The 17,352-nt window shown below is 42.9% G+C and overlaps 1 long non-coding RNA gene across 2 annotated transcripts in view; it reads right to left on the reverse strand.

Annotated features, from left to right (window-relative positions):
• Positions 1-13,548, reverse strand: part of LOC116991328 — a 222,036-nt gene extending 208,488 nt beyond the window's left edge. The window contains exons 1-3 of one of the 2 annotated variants that reach the window (XR_004416761.1): positions 13,081-13,548; positions 10,723-10,804; positions 2,660-2,757 (exon numbers count right to left, since the gene is read on the reverse strand). This is a non-coding gene — a long non-coding RNA (uncharacterized LOC116991328). The remainder of the gene's footprint in view (positions 1-2,659; positions 2,758-10,722; positions 10,805-13,080) is intronic. The other variant, XR_004416757.1, reaches the window with a different exon arrangement.
• Positions 13,549-17,352: the final 3,804 nt, after the last annotated feature.

Genomic DNA, 17,352 nt, shown 5'->3' on the forward strand with positions numbered 1-17,352 from the left:
TAGGCATGCAGGTGCAGCAGGCAGTGAAGAAGGCGAATGGTATGTTAGCTTTCATAGCAAAAGGATTTGAGTATAGGAGCAGGGAGGTTCTACTGCAGTTGTACAGGGTCTTGGTGAGACCACACCTGGAGTATTGTGTACAGTTTTGGTCTCCAAATCTGAGGAAGGACATTATTGCCATAGAGGGAGTGCAGAGAAGGTTCACCAGACTGATTCCTGGGATGTCAGGACTGTCTTATGAAGAAAGACTGGATAGACTTGGTTTATACTCTCTAGAATTTAGGAGATTGAGAGGGGATCTTATAGTAACTTACAAAATTCTTAAGGGGTTGGACAGGCTAGATGCAGGAAGATTGCTCCCGATGTTGGGGAAGTCCAGGACAAGGGGTCACAGCTTAAGGATAAGGGGGAAATCCTTTAAAACCGAGATGAGAAGAACTTTTTTCACACAGAGAGTGGTGAATCTCTGGAACTCTCTGCCACAGAGGGTAGTCGAGGCCAGTTCATTGGCTATATTTAAGAGGGAGTTAGATGTGGCTAAGGGGATCAGAGGGTATGGAGAGAAGGCAGGTACGGGATACTGAGTTGGATGATCAGCCATGATCATATTGAATGGCGGTGCAGGCTCGAAGGGCCGAATGGCCTACTCCTGCACCTAATTTCTATGTTTCTATGTTTCTATCATGCATAGGTCAAAACACAATAGATTGTTAACAACTTCTTCAACACCTGAAGAAGGGTCCCAACCCAAAACATCATCGGTCCATTTCCCTGCACAGATGTTGCCTGACTCCCGATACTCTTCAAGCAACTTGTATGTTGGCCAAGATTTCAACATCTGCAGTCTCCAGTGTATCCATCTTGTTTACAACTATTTCTGCAACAAATGTACTTGAAAATTAAATATAATCCTGTTACAGAACAACCTGACTCAGTGGCTTTTTGTATGTCCACAGGTTGGATTTTAAGATAGGTTGTCTTAATAAATTCTAGTGCACTAAATGAAAAAAAAATTTCACAGGAAATCACGTTACAAAATGAAAATTTATGGGACGTACAAATACAATGTCAGAAACTTTGGAGACAAGATCGTTCTTGACGGTAACACGAAATCAGCCGATTCCTAACTAACCCTTGATTGAGACAAAATGTTGGAGTAACTCAGTGGGACAGGCAACATTTCTGGAGAGAAGAAATGGGTGACGTTTTGGGTCGAGACCCTTTCTCCAGAGATGCTGCCTGCCCCTCTGAGTTACCCCAGCATTTTGTGTCTATCTTTGGTATAAACCAAGTATCTGCAGTTCCTTTGCGCACACATCCCAACTAACCCATACTGCTCAATTCCCAGTCTATTTAAACCCCTTTCTGATATCCCAAATTAACACCTTCCCCTGTATGATTAATACCCTGCTTAATTAACTCTGTTAACAATCAGGGGTTGATCACTCCTTCCATGTTCAATTCTTGTTCAGTGCCCTTATCTGTTTAATCATTCCCCAATCAACTCCTATCTGTTTAACCCTTGACATTTTATCCCTTGCACAGTTAACTCCAAACTATTTAACTCCCTCTTCCCTAACCCTTCTCAGCTCCTTTTACTCACTGTTCAATTAACCCCTGCACACAAGTGATTAACATCTGATTGATTAACCCCTTGGTCAATTAACCCCCCAGCTGTTTTATCCCCGCTGCTGAGGTGCAAGGAATGAAAACCCAGTGTGATGTGAAACTGGCCGACATCCCATCTTTGGCTTGTCAATGTTAAAAGGGATCATATCATCCAAATTTCTAAAAAAAATCTCACCTATGCTTGACAAATTGAGGACTTTTTGCAAGATATAGAAGTGTGAAAAAGCACACCTCCAGATTCAGCACAGTTTCTTCCCAGCTGTTATCAGGCAACTGAACCATTCTACCATAACTAGAGAGCAGTCCTGAACCACTATCTGCCTTGTTGGAGACCCTGCTCGGACTATTTTTGATCTGACTTTACTGGTTTTATCTTGCACTAAATGTAATCAACATTATTCTTTTTATCTGAACACTGTGGATGGCTCGAATGTAATCATGTATTATCTTTACACTGTGTTTAAGAAGGAACTGCAGATGCTGGAAAATCGAAGGTAGACAAAAATGCTGGAGAAACTCAGCGGGTGCAGCAGCATCTATGGAGCGAAGGAAATAGGCAACGTTTCGGCCCGAAACCCTTCTGGGTTTCGGCCCGAAACGTTGCCTATTTCCTTCAGGGTTTCGGCCCGAAACGTTGCCTATTTCCTTCAGGGTTTCGGCCCGAAACGTTGCCTATTTCCTCCGCTCCATAGATGCTGCTGCACCCGCTGAGTTTCTCCAGCATTTTTGTCTACCATTATCTTTCCGCTAACTAGTTAGCACGCAACAAAAGCTTTTCATGTGACAATAAACTAAACTCAATTTTCTAGTTAAAGGAGGAGAGTTGTTTCCTGGAATCAACGATGGAGAGCAAGCAAGAGAAGGATATTTGGATAGAATAGATCTGATAAGTTTAAGATTACATTTGGTGTTAAGGTCCATATGAAAATTCTTTAATATGAATTAGATATAAAAATGCTCAGTAATAAATGCACTCGAGTCATAAACTGTAAATAACTACGTCACATCTTCCAATTCGCAAGTTGCTTACCTTCTTTGAAAAGATCTATTTTGCTGCTTTTCATTGAGCTCAGTCTATTTTCTTGCCACACTGGATATGGCCCGGTGCTCAGCAACAGTTCTGGTTCCCTGCAACATATATATATATAATTATTAGCTGCTTCAGCAAAATAAAAGTAAAAGTCAGCTTAACTACTTATTGGTAAAACATTACGCTGAAGTGATTTGTTTTTATACCTTTCAATGGCTTTCCAAGTATGCCGCGACTTACAGTATATCCCTGTTTCCCGATGCTCCTGGCTTGCCCAGAAATTATAGTCATATAGAACAGAAATCGGCCCTTCGGCCCATCTGCTGCTCATAAAGATAATCCCATTAGCCTGTGTTTGATCGATATCCCTCGAAAGCTTTCCATGTATCTGTCCAGGAAACATGTTCCTGATGTTGGGGGAGTCCAGAACCAGGGGCCACAGTTTAAGAATAAGGGGTAAGCCATTTAGAACGGAGACGAGGAAACACTTTTTCACCCAGAGAGTTGTGAATCTGGGGGATTCTCTGCCTCCGAGGGCAGTGGAGGCCAATTCTCTGGAGGCTTTCAAGAGAGAGTTAGATAGAGCTCTTAAAGATAGGGGAGTGAAGGGATAGGGGGAGAAGGCAGGAACGGGGTACTGATTGGGGATGATCAGCCATGATCACAGTGAATGGCGGTGCTGGCTCGAAGGGCTGAATGGCCAACTCCTGCACCTATTGTCTATATGGCTTCTCAATTTTGTTATAGTGCCACTTCCCTTGGCAGCATGTTCCACACGGGAGAAGGAGGAGAGCGATGTTGGGCCACTGTGTGATCTAGACACCCAGGGAAGGCGATGGCTGGAGATCGGGCGCCACTCATAAGAACTAGAGCATGGACTGGACTTCGGTGCCAAGGTTTGGAACGGTCTCAGTGGACAACTTCTGTACACTTTGTTAATCGGGGGATTATGCTTTGGTACAGCGATACTTTCCTGTAATGTACGCATGAAAATAATGTCACTGTGTGTTTGCACATGTGACAATAAGGCGCTATTAACCATTAATACCCAGCACTCTCAATGTGAAAATAGATTATGCTTGTGTCTCTCTCGTTCTTGATCCCTCTACCCTGGGGAAAATGGACTCGGTGTATTCATCCTATCTATTCCCCAAAGGATTTTTTACACCTCTATAAAATCACCCCTCAGTCTTCTACCCTCCAAGGAATAAAGTTCTAACCTGTCGAACGATGGGAATAAAGAACAATGAAAGTCGGGGATGTTGCTGGGAAAAATGCCGAAGGAAATAAATGAACGAAAAATGGTTTCCTCAATTTATTTTGACCACTTTAGTTTATTAGTTATGAAGGAGAGAAAGGGTGATTTGAATGAATGAATTAATGCTTATTGGCCAAGTATTCACATACAAGGAATTTACCTTGGTGCTCCGCCCGCAAATGACAACATGACATACAGTGACAGTTTAGGAATGATACATCAAACATTAAACATTAATATTGACGGGGGAATGGTGTGAGTAAACATCCAGGTAGGTGGCTAACCAACGATGCCATCCGCTGTGCAATGCCCCATGAAATAATTTACATGTCGTATATGTAAGACAGTTCATCAAAACATTTATTCACAGAAATTAAGCAATGCACAGATTTTTACTCCCCCGAATTAAATGCCTGAAATAATATAACAAGTTGCTCTTTTAACTCAGTTGAACACCCCAATGTGCTTTACAACAGTGGTATCAAAGGAATCAATATACAGTGAGCCACATAATAATATAATAATAATATCTTTTATTGTCATTGCACATAAGCGCAACGAGATTTGGTAATAAGGAGGCATGAGGGAAGATGACCTTTTGCTTGGTCAGTGTGGGAGGTTTCAGAAGCAGCTTAAAGGAAAAATATCAATGTATTTTGGATGATAAAACTTTGGTAATTGAAGGCAATTGGTTGAGTGAGTAAGTAAGTTTATTGGCCAAGTATTCACATACAAGGAATTTGCCTTGGTGCTCCGCCCACAAGTAACAACATGACATCCAGTGACAGTTACGAATGACTCAGAAAACATTAAACATTAATAATAAAACATTAATGATAAAACACCATTGATCAAGCATGTGAACCAACAAAATACCAGATCAAAGGGAGGCTACAGATTTTTGGCTGTTAAGTAGAGCAACTATTTGTGGATAAAAACTGTTTTTATGTCTGGCTGTGGCAGCTTTCACAGTCCGGAGTCGCCTTCCAGAGGGAAGTGATTCAAAGAGTTTGTGGCCAGGGTGAGAGGGGTCAGAGATGATCTTGTCCTAGTTGCCTACTCAGGCCCAGTGTGTGTCAGCAATCCACACAGACAGCCGAGTTCTGGGTGACCTCTAATCTTCCGAGAGTAAAATGGGATTGCTAGACGGGCAAGCTTTGGAATAGTCCCATTGAGAGGTCAAAAGGACAGGAAGTCATTTTTTCACATAATGAGGTTAAGGTGGTAAATGTCTACATGGTTCGAAAGTCTCATAGTACAGACATTTCTGGGATACGCAGAGGCACCAATTAGTGATCAAAGAAAATATTGGTTCAAACACAACAAAGATTTCCACACGGATTCTTGGAATTGTTATTTCCCTTTTAAGCTGCTCTTCAAACCTCCCACACTGAGGTCCTCATCTCTCATGCCTCCTTATGCAGCTCACTGTTATATTATTTCCTTCATGGGAGAGCGATCAGTCCAGAGATTACATTTGGTATCGTTGAAACCCTTCATCTGCACGTTGGGCAGAGGAATGACCAGACCAAAGCAGTCAACTCCAACTTATTCCAATCACTCAATTTGGTGAGTAAGAGGGAACTGGAGATCCTGGTTTACAGCGAAGATAAATAAAAAATGCTGGAGTAACTCAGTGGGCAAGGCAGCATCTCTGAAGAGAAGGAATAGGTGACGTTTCGGGTGGAGACCCTTCTTCAGACTTGATGTGATGAAGGTAGACACAAAATGCTGGAGTATCTCAACGGGACAGGCAGCATCTCTGGAGAGAAGGAATGGGTGAGGTTTTGGGTGGAGATCCCTCTTCAGACTTATAATTTGATGAAGGTAGACACAAAATGCTGGAGTATCTCAACGGGACAGGCAGCATCTCTGGAGGGAAGGAATGGGTGACGTTTCGGGGTCGAGACCCTTCTTCAGACCTTCTCTCTCTCAGGAGACGCTGCCCGTCCCACTGAGTTACTCCAGCATTTAGTGTCTACCTTCGATTTAAACCAGCATCTGCAGTTCTTTCCTACACATTAATTTGATGAAGCAGTTTATGGGTGAAAATCCTCTGGCTAATTTATCTGGGGACAATTTCCTTCTAATGCTGTTATTCAAGTCTAAAAGGTCACAAGGTATTGCTAATCCTTTCTGGACGGCAGTGCACTGACAGCATTCATATTTCCTGGAAATCATTACCCACTGCCCAGGTGCAAGAGGGACACAAATAAATGAAAAACACGTATCTGTGGGAATGGAAAATAGCTCGTCAGTGAAATCTAAAGAGATAGGCTGTGTTAAAAGGGCAAGTTACAGATTACACAAGCAGTATACAACCTATGTACATGATACAGAGTATACATTGGATCATGAATGACATACCACGGAAAGGAATCATTTGGTCCTGTTATATACTTCATTCCTTTTCCCCACAGATCTGCATTTACCGCCCTTCAAAAGCACAGTAGATACAAGGTTCTGCTCAATGCTGTTATTGAATCTGTTTCCATTACGTTTTGAGGCATTGCAAGTCACACCTTATGCATAAAAATGCACTTCCTCCTGTCATTTCTGGTTATCCTGCCAATTCCGTTATTATTTTGGTTACAGGTTCCTCCGCAACTGGAACATGCTCCCTTTAACCCCTTGTGCACCCGTATCAAAGGCAGCACAGTGGCAGAGCTGGTAGACCTGCTGCCTAACAGCACCAGGGACCCAGGTTTGATCCTGTTCTCGGGTGCGGACTGTGGAACTGCAGATGCTGGCATCCGCCGAAAATAGACACGAAGTGCTGGAGTAACTCAGCGGGTCAGGCAGCATCTCAGGATGGGTTTAAGAAGGAACTGCAGATGCTGGAAAATCGAAGGTATGACAAAAGTGCTGGAGAAACTCAGCGGGTGCAGCAGCATGTATGGAGCGAAGGAAATAGGCAACGTTTCGGGACGAAACCCAAAGGGTTTCGGCCCGAAACGTTACCTATTTCCTTCCTGAAGGGTTTCGTCCCGAAACGTTGCCCATTTCCTTCGCTCCATAGATGCTGCTGCACCCGCTGAGTTTCTCCAGCACTTTTGTCCTATCTCAGGATGGGTGACGTTTCGGATTGGGACCCTTCTTCGAGGCTGACCTGCTGAGTTACTCCAGCACTTTGTGTCTATTTTTAATGGATTTTCAGCTTGTGCTGTCCAATTACCAACACGGCATTCATTATTCATGCAACTCATGTCAATCATTATAGGTTGCAAATGGAATCCTGGAGAATCAACCAGCATAAAGGGTTAATAACTGCCCGTCACATCATGCCTACTGTCATGGCTGCCTTTCAGAGGTGGAGTCAAAGGCCATATTTACTGCCAAGCGCCAGTCTGAAAAAGATGGTCAGGTCATGAACTAACAAACCCTTCTATTCTGTGCTCATTTCAATCAGGTTTAGTTTAGTTTAGAGATACAGCGCGGAAACAGGCCCTTCGGCCCACCGAGTCCGCACCGACCAGCGATCCCCGCACATTAACACAACCCTACACACACTGGGGACAATTATTACATTCAAACCAAGCCAATTAACCTACAAACCTGTACGTCTTTGGAGTTTGGGAGGAAAATCGAAGATCTCTGAGAAAACCCACGGTGTCACCGGGAGAACGTACAAACTCCATACAGACAGCACCCGTAGTCAGGATCGAACCTGGGTCTCTGGCGCTGTAAGGCAGCAACTCTACCACTGCGCCACCTGAAGGTGAGAGAAATTTTCTGGTGTATTTTTCCCTTTAATTGTTTTTGATGTTTTTACCTCATCCGGAGATTAAGAGATAGTGGAGAGGGCTTGCGTTGGGAGATGTGTCAGATGAGAGGGAAAAGGAATGTATTCAATCACGATGCTCCGTGCATGGACCAGATGCTGTATCCCACAGCGACCAGTTTATCTGTCTACTTATATCCAGCATCCCCCCACAGGAGAGTTACACCATAAGACACAGAAGCAGAATTAGGCCAACCATCCGATTTAGTCTGCACTGCTATTCAATCATGGCTGATCTATTTTTCTTTCTCAACCCCATTCTCCTGCATTCTCTCTCCCCGTAACCTTTGATGCCCTTTCTAATCAAGACAATCTCTGCTCTAAAAATGCGCAATGACTTGGCCTCCACTGCCATCTGTGGCAATGAATTTCAGAGATTCACCAGCCTCTGGTGAAAGAAAGTCGCCCATCTCCATTCCAAAGGTACGTCCTTTTATTTTGAGGCTGTACCCTCTTGCCTAGACTCTCCCACTAGTGGAAACATCCTCTCCACCTCTACTCTGCCTCAGCCAAATTGCCATTGTTTTTCTCATGGCAGAACTGGAATTGGAGATGCAAAAAGAATTAAATTAGTTGACATAAAATCTGTTGTGCGCTACTAAAAGAAAACAAGAACAGTGAGAAAATCATCTAGAACTTTAACGAGAAATGTCTCATTATTCCTTGAAATGTACTTTTGTGTTCCTTTTAATCGCTGGCATTGAGGAAAAGAAGAATAATATATAAAATATATAAGTAAATTGGTCTTGTATTTTGCATACAAGGATCCAGAAAGCACCAGAAATGTCAGAACAGCAGGCCAGTACCGATACCTGATGAAGTTCCCATTTGGAATTCACTCCATGAAACATAGTGGCGAACAATAGACTTGAAACTATCAAGTATTTTGGAGAAGGTGCAGATGCAGGTTTACAGCGACTGACACAAAGTGCTGGAGAACAGGGATAGGTGCGAGGGTTCCTCTTCCCGAATTTAAGGTCCCTATTTCTGGGCTGTGATCAACTCGTACTACGGATTGCAACCAAACCTTGTCCTCCTTTGTATCTACACCCACTGACATCTATCCCTTCAGTCATCTGCACCTCACCCTTTGCAATCCCACCTCCACCTCATTACCTCTTCTTCATCTTCCTCCAAGACTGCTTACAATTTGAGCTTCCTGCCAAGTTTGAGCGTCCTGCTCCTTCTATAACTCCGGTTCCTGTCTGTACAGAGTATGTATGTTCTCCCTGTGACTGTGAGTTTTTTCCCAGTGCTCCGTTTCCTCCCACATCCCAAAGACGTGCAGGTTTGTAGGTTCATTGACTTCTGTAAATTGTCCCTTGTGTGTGTAAGATAGAACTAGTGTGTGGGTGATCATTGGTCAGCATGGACTCGGTGGGAAGAAGGGCCTATTTCTACGCTGTACCTCTATACTAAAATAAAGTTATTGTCCTTTTTAAAAAATATATCTTTTAGTGGTCTGAGAAACGACTACTAGAGTTTCCAACAGATCTTTATTCAAAAGTTCGATATCCAGTATACAGGATCTTCAGACACGTCTGCCCGCAACGGTGGTCAGCGCTAAACTAACGCGCGCAAGTGAAAAACCGCGCAAAACAAACAGCCCCTCCCGAGTCACGTGACCGGGTTCGATATCTGCGTGCGCTAGTAGGCGCCGCTATAATCTCTCCTAAACATTCTCTTGATGCTGAGAACACTCCATTATATGAAGGCCAGGATGATTTCATGAACAATTCATTCCAACACCAAGACCAAATGTCTGTTTCCAGCATCAAATGATCTTTCACCAATTAATGATCATTACATCCACGTGTTAAGTGTCAAAACATTTTGCTAGGCTTTTCTGAAGTGGGACATTGAAAATGAGATGGGTGGACAGGAAATGAAACAGCAGTTCGAATCGAGGAGATAAAAGAAATAGAGGCTGTTGGAAAAAGCTTGGGTTAAATGTGGCAAGTCACTGGAGGAGCTGGGGATTCAAGATCAAGAGTTTTGCAACTCTGTTGACAGTACATCTGCCAAAGTACAGCAAACAGACCTGGCGGTGCATCCCAGGAAATGAGTTTACAAGCCGAGAAATAGATTGAAAGGACTGAGAGGCGGTGAGGCTAGAAAGGTATCTACAGACTAGGAGAAGGGTTTTAAAATCAAGGCAGCCAAAAAAGCCCTATGCAGCAAGTGTCTGTCAACAGAGATTTATAGCTTTGCATTTAAAAAAGCCCACACAGTTGCAGACAACATAGAGCCTTTGTTGGGGTGACAATAGCCTAAGTAAAGAAAGCTTCCCTGCTAAGATAGTGTAGTAACAGCTTCAGCTAAAGGCACACCATCATTTACTAGTTTATGAGGTGGTTCAGAATGGTGTGTGTGTGTGTGTGTGTGTAGCACACATGCCAACATTCAAATTATTGTGTGTGTACCTTCAATGTAAACACCTTCATCGGGTTTTTGTCTGTTTCATGTTTACCCATTGCACTATGATTAGATACATGTCCGGAAACTCTAGCTCATTTGAAAGTGGGACAAGTTCCACTACCACTGATCACAGTGGTCCCCAGTTTAACAACACCATGACATCTCCTTCCTTCAGTACAAGGGTCCATGCAAATGTTCAGAGCATGATTTAATGTACCAGTATGGTCACCGACTTAGGTTGGACATATTCTTTTTAGTTACCAGTCTGAAGAAGGGTTTCGGCCCGAAACGTTGACTATTCCCTTCGCTCCATAGATGCTGCTGCACCCGCTGAGTTTCTCCAGCATTTTTGTCTACCTTCTTTTTGGTTATTCCGTAGAAGCCCGCTCCTCATTCCTGCCCCTCCACTTCAGTTCCAATGCATCTATAAATAACAAAACTAACAAATCTCTAATCTAAAGTCTGAGGAAGGGTCTCGACCCGAAACGTCACCCATTCCTTCTCTCCAGAGATGCTGCCTGTCCCGCTGAGTTACTCCAGCATTTTGTGTCTATCTAAATTAAAATAAATATGTTTAAAAGAAATGTAAAAGTTTGCAATACCCACTGACATTGCTTCTGGGGGATTCGCAGCCAGCAGAGTCCGGAGGACCAATCCTCACCTTTTGCAGGCTCTGGGGTTGTTAATCCTGTACAGAGGAGGGTGGAGAGTTCTAGTTATTAAATGTTGGAATTTATAGCCTGAACTGAGAGGGACTGTAGAACATGTAAATAGTGTGAACAGTTCATATATGGGTAGATCAGGTGTAGAGGGACAGCAAGGAACATATCTTAAAAAAAAACATTCCAACCAGTCAAAGAGATGACTTTCAACAAAAGTCACTTAACATTCATGGACAATGAAAAGTGTACTTTTTTTAGCTACAGTAAATTGATTTAGAACTGTGACATACAATATGCTTTAACAATAGAGTGAAATATTTCAACATGGATCTCCTGATGTCTCCCCAGAATTGTTTTCTTTGAGGGGTCCCCCTGAACCAGCCAAGTGAGAGAGACATTCAGAGAATTCTCAGTCTGAAGAAGAGTCCTGACTTGAAACCTATCCATGTTCTCCAGAAATGCTGCCTGACCCACTGAGTTACTTCAGCATTATATGTTATTTTATTTTAAGAGAGAAATTGTGATCAGTGTGGAACAATAGACGACAGACTATGGAACAATGCTGCGCTGTTTATCAGCTGCATTACCCCCAACTTTTTCTTCACCTCTCTCTCCTGATGAAGACTGAGAAATGCTTTGTGTGTCATTGGAAAATGGCTAGCCTTCAGGTCCACATGGTGTAGTGTAGTGCACTACATTTGGCGTCACAGTTGGGCATAATCTTGCCCTCATCGGATGTACATTTCTGCATACAGATGCTATCATACTCCCAGAGATTTATTTTTAAGCCAACATTACAACATTAGCTTTCTGGCATATGAAATCTGACTGAATTTACCCACTTTCTATCTGAGAAGCAGCAAGACTATTTGCTTAGCATCACATTATTTTTCAGGTCGCGCGTGAACCCTTTCTGATCTGCGGAACTGGACACTGATCTTCCCCATTAAGTTAGTCGGGCCATTTGTCCACCATTTTGCAGCTTGCCTTGCCACCGAGAATATCCCTCAAGTTCTACAATTATATAAATAGTCATGATTGGATTCACTCACTAGCTGTGCTCACTATCTTCATTCAGTGAGAGCTCTGGTGAGTTTGGGAATTGATTCTAAATAATATAACTGGAAGATCATGGGGCAAAAATTCACTTTGTGCAGATTTTAACAAAAACACAGGCAGTATTATTTGTACACACCTACTATATATGTCCGGTCTAATCTACACTTAAAATGCCTTGAAAACAAACGGAATTTTTGACACAGCATGTTTAATAGCAACTGATGCTAACCTGCCCATTTTTCATTAATGTTTCAAGTTAAATTGCAATCCAAATCATCTCAAGGAGAAACCTTAAAATGGCTACAAATTCTCACGATTAAACCATAGAGTTAACAACAATCTTTTTGCCTGCGTGCTACCCTTTCACCTCTGGGGCTCGGCGTCTGTTTCAACCCTGGGGTAACGGGTGACTAAAGTCTCTTTTGTCTGTTATGTCTCCGAGCCTGTGAACCATAACATGCGGTGTCTTGGAACCCAGGCAACTATGTTCCTTATGTGTTTGCAGTATTATTTGAACTCCACACGGATGAGAAGGAGTTGTTATCGCTGTTTCCACTCTCTTAATTACAAAATGTTGGCAGCAGGAACTTGGAATACATGGAAGTTAAGGGGAAGAGGGATTTAAACTTTGTTTGTGGTCTGCTAGTATGCCATGGTACACACCTATACAACCTGCAAAGTACATCGCATGTACATGGGACCAGCTTTTACAGTCGTAGCTCATTCAAAGAGACATGCCCCTACTTAACACTATTTGGCACTGAATTCGCATTACTCAGAGAGAAAGTGAGAACAAGTGAACACAAGGGGCCCGATATTATACCGGTACAAACAAGCTGCTTTTCTCTGCGGCTCGGACCAGTGAAAGCTACAATGCGGGTTGCTTTGTGCTGTGAACGCTAGGGGTTGCGAATGTCTCAAACTACGCTTGTGGGCCCTTCACAGCCGGCAACGCACAAGCGGGAAACTCCGACACTTTCATCCGGGGCTGGGCTCAAAGCCAAATCACAGATCCAGAAAGGACAATGTCAAATCAACGGGGACACCAAAGTACAGACAAAATGCTGAGAGGCAGAGCGAGAGACTGATTTAACACCAGCGACCGAGGGTTTTACCCCCAATTGTGGCAATGACAGAGAAAAAGATCACAGCATGCAGTGAAATCTGGCACATTTATTTCTGAAACAAGGTGAAATTACTTGTACGAACATTGCTTTTTGGAAATTTAAAGGCTGTTTCTTACCTTACTCTTCCTGTGAAAGTAAATAATAAAAACTGTAACAGTTCTCTTCTATTTTACGGCCTCAGTCCCTAATCTCAAATTTATTTCCTGACGTGCTTTTTTTTTTCCCATTGGAGTAGCTGTGTGTCCTGTCCGTTAAGCATGCTCTGTGATAAGTCAGGCATGTAAACATCAGTTCACAGCAGTAAATGGCTTGTAATGCTCCGGACACTGCCACAAGCACAGCAGGTCAGACGTGGGGCCGTGATGTCAACGCAAACACCAAAGAGCTGCCACCCGTTTAGCCTCTTCTATGCTCGTTGTCCTCTTCACTCCTGTGATTCACTCTCCCTCGCTAACCTTCACGATGGTTTCTTCCCTTTTTTTTGCAGGCGCTTAGGTTTCACGACGGGTTCGACGTTAACCCTTTAAGGGCCATAAGAACATTCCCGTATCAAAGTAAAGAAACAGCCCGCACCAACCGTCAATGGCATTCTGTCCAGGGATCCAGAATGTGGAGCTCCTTGGCTCCGTTGGTCTTTCATTACTCCAGCCTCCTTCAGGCGCTTAAAACCCAAGCTTTGCGTCGGCTTATCATTACCTCCTGATTTATCTTTCACTTATTCTTTTCAGCTGTGGTGATGTCCTGCTCTCTGAACCTTGGCCTTTCACCCAGGTATTTTCAACAACAACAAAACCCTTTGCAACGCCTGGACTCCTGGACAGGACGCAAGATAAACCATTGTCTGACAGATGACCCATTAGGCCCTAACCCCCACACTCGCCACAGCAACCTCCATTATATCCTCTGGTTATGGCCCCCCATCTGTCCCAGGTGCTCCATACAAATGTCCAGTGTGAACTATCTAGGATAGCAGCAGGAGCTGATTCAATGATAACTTTCAAATTAAAATGGCATATTTGTTCAGTAACAAAAACGTTTGCAGGTCCTTGGGGGAAAAAGTGCGAAGCAGGAATAATTGGATCACAATTTGGAATCCCCAACATAGACACGATGGGCTGAATGGCCTCCCTTTGGCCCACATAGCCTCCTTCTCCACATGTAAACTATGAAATGGTAGGAATAGAAAATAATTACTGTGAATCGGCTCATGTTGTTTCAGGGAAGACTGGACATCGATCTCCCCAAAAACTATATCGGCTTTGGAGACTTCTACATCAAAGCATCAATGTGAAATAAATGGAACATTGTATCAAACAACTGGAAGAGTACAGGGTTTAGCATGCATGTTAGCTTTATCTAGTTCGCTCTTGAAAGTATCCAGAGAACCTGCCTCCACCGCCATCTGAGGCAGAGAATTCCACAGACTCACAACTCTCTGTGTGAAAAAGTGTTTCCTCGTCTCCGTTCTAAATGGCTTACCCCTTATTCTTAAACTGTGTGGCCCCTGGTTCTGGACTCCCCCAACATCGGGAACGTTTCATCAGTAAGACCCACAAGCAATAGGATAATCAGTGACAGCCCATCCACTGCACCTATTGGATGAACTAATAATTTGAGATTCTGATCTTTAATATTTGAGTCAAGTAACCTTTGTCTTGGTAACGGGAAACTATTTGAAAGATCCACTTATCCAAGAGGCATCTCTGCATGGAGTAAGACTCTGAATCATGAGGTAACAAAATTGTAGTTAACATTTTAATGAAATAGTCCAAAACATGTGGCCACACATTCAAGATAGCCATTGAAAAATGTAATAAGGGGCACAGCATGGTTTGGGAAAGAGCTCCATCCAAGACCACAAGAAATTGTGGATGCAACCCAGACCATCACGCAAACTAACCTCCCTTCCATTAACACCTCACGCTGCCTCGGCAAGGCCAGCAACATAATCAAGGACGAGTCGCACCACAGCCAGGCAAGGGGTATGGAAGTGTGAAAACACACAGCTCCAGATTCAGGAACAGGTTCTTCCCAGCTGTTATCAGGCAACCGAACCATTCTACCAATAACTCGAGAGCAGTCCTGAGCTACTATCTACCTCATTGGACACCTCGGACAATCTTTAATTGGACTTTACAGGACTTCATCCTGCACTAAACGTTATTCCTTTCATCATGTATCTGTACACTGTGCGTGGATCAATTGTGATCATGTATTGTCTTTCCACTGTCTGGTTAGCACGCAACAAAGATTTTTCACTGCACCTCGGTACACGTGACAATAAACTAAACTAAACTAAAAAAGGAGAAGTATATTTACCCCAGGAATGGTGAGAATGTGAAATAACAGGGAGTGGATGAAAGTGAGAGGACTTTCGGCAAAGAAAGGAATATATAAGATATAGTAAAATGGGGGGAGGTTTATACGAGGCATGAATAACTCAGAGAACAGCGGGGCTGAATGGTCTACTCCTGCACCTACTCCTACAATTTCATGTAATCAGGAGCAACCATCACTTCCCGTACTAAACCAGCATCTGCAGTCCCTTCTTACATATGCAGAGTTAGATTTAGCTCTTAGGGCTAAGGGAATCAAGGGATATGAGGAAAAAGCCAGAACGGGGTACTGATTTTGGATGATCAGCCATAATCATATTGAATGGCGGTGCTGGTTCAAAGGGCCGAATGGCCTACTCCTGCACCTATTTTCTATAAACATTAGTTCATTAGATATAGTTATTCCCATCAGTTCCAAATATGGTCATCTCCTGTTCTCGACTGTGATAGGGGTCATAAGATGGAGAGTGAGGGGACAGTGAGGTGGGCAGATTAGTTGCAACAAATAGGATGGACAAATGGGAATATGGGAGGGTAAGGGATTGGGAACTGGCTGCACCTGCTCATCTCTCATTGGGCAACATCTGATATCATGTCCAAAGATTTCACAGCGCATGGCCGTGTTCACGTTTCTGCCACAGTATTACAAGCAAATAAATCAGGTTCAATTCCTGTGCTCTGCTGAGTTTGATGTAGGTTTATGTGTATTATTGTCAAGTGTACCAAGATAAGTAAAAAAGCTTTGTTTTACATGCTATTCAATCAGATAATACTACACATAAATCCAATGAAGCCAAACTCAAATACAATAGGTGGAGTGAAAGGGAGAGATACAGAGTGGAAAATATAGTTCTCAGCATTGTGGTTCAGATTTACAGGTGGAAAGGTGATTTGAAAGAATAGGGTAATTGTATCGGATGGTAATAGATCCTCCTGCGGAATCGGCACGCATAGAGTCACCATGCTCTGATGCCATCTTGGCAAAGCCATTAGTTACTGTTGGAGTAGCAACTCAGGCATTAAGATTGGACTCAATGCCTGGTCCCTGGTGGATGAATACATCTGGCTGTCCCACACTCAGGTTCAACTCAATGTCAACATCCTGTTGACCAAATCCTGACTAGGAAGGAATCCCTTTCACCTGTATTGCTTCCAGTCCAACAATGATTCCATTGTGAACTTCTCCTCCTTGCTTTGAAATCTCGAATTGGCTTCACCCCTCCATCTTTCTACAATCTTCTCTGGCTCTGCAACTCTCTCGAGATCGCTGCGTTCCCCAGACTCTAGCCTCTCGCATCTCCTCCCATTCCTGTAGCTCTGCCAATAGCAACTGTGATTTTAACTGCCTTAGCATTAAGCTCAAGAATTCTGTCTCTAAATCCTCCTGTATCTCTCTCTGCATCTTCCAGTAAGATGCTCCTTCAAACATATCTCTTTAATCAAGCTCTTGGTTGCTGGACCTAATATGCACCTCAGCTGTCAAATTGTCTTTGGTAATTGCTGCTGTGAAGGAATTTAGAACGTTTTGTCCTGTTAAAAGCACCACAAGAATGCAAGTTTTATTTTAATGTTTTTTCATAGCTGAATGTTCTCCCACCCTTCTTCATCCAGGATACATATGACCTGAGACTTCTAAAGGGAATAAAAAGCAAGTAAGAATTTGCCCAGAACATTTCAATAGCTGCAGAAGAGAGAAACGAGTTAAGAGTGGTTAAAGGAAAAGTTGGATAAATGACTAAGTAAGCCATAAAATATACTGAATAAATAAATAGGTGGGAATAAGCTTTTTAAATTCATCACCAGTCTGTCAGCTTATTTTGGATAGCAAAAGAGAAAATATTGAGATTTGTTTTAAAAAAAAAGCCATCATAGAACTTTGAAATAAAAATGTAATAGCTGCTTAAAAACTAATGCAAATTAATGCCACCTCTTTAATATTTATGAATCGTAACCTTGCTTTGACCTAGACATTCAGCTGATTATCAGAGTGCTTCATATGAATAAACATTATGGCTAAAAAAAAGGAGAGGTCACTTGCCTTTAACCTTGATG

Source organism: Amblyraja radiata, chromosome 33 (genome assembly GCF_010909765.2).
Source record: "Amblyraja radiata isolate CabotCenter1 chromosome 33, sAmbRad1.1.pri, whole genome shotgun sequence".
NCBI classification, from domain to species: domain Eukaryota; kingdom Metazoa; phylum Chordata; class Chondrichthyes; order Rajiformes; family Rajidae; genus Amblyraja; species Amblyraja radiata.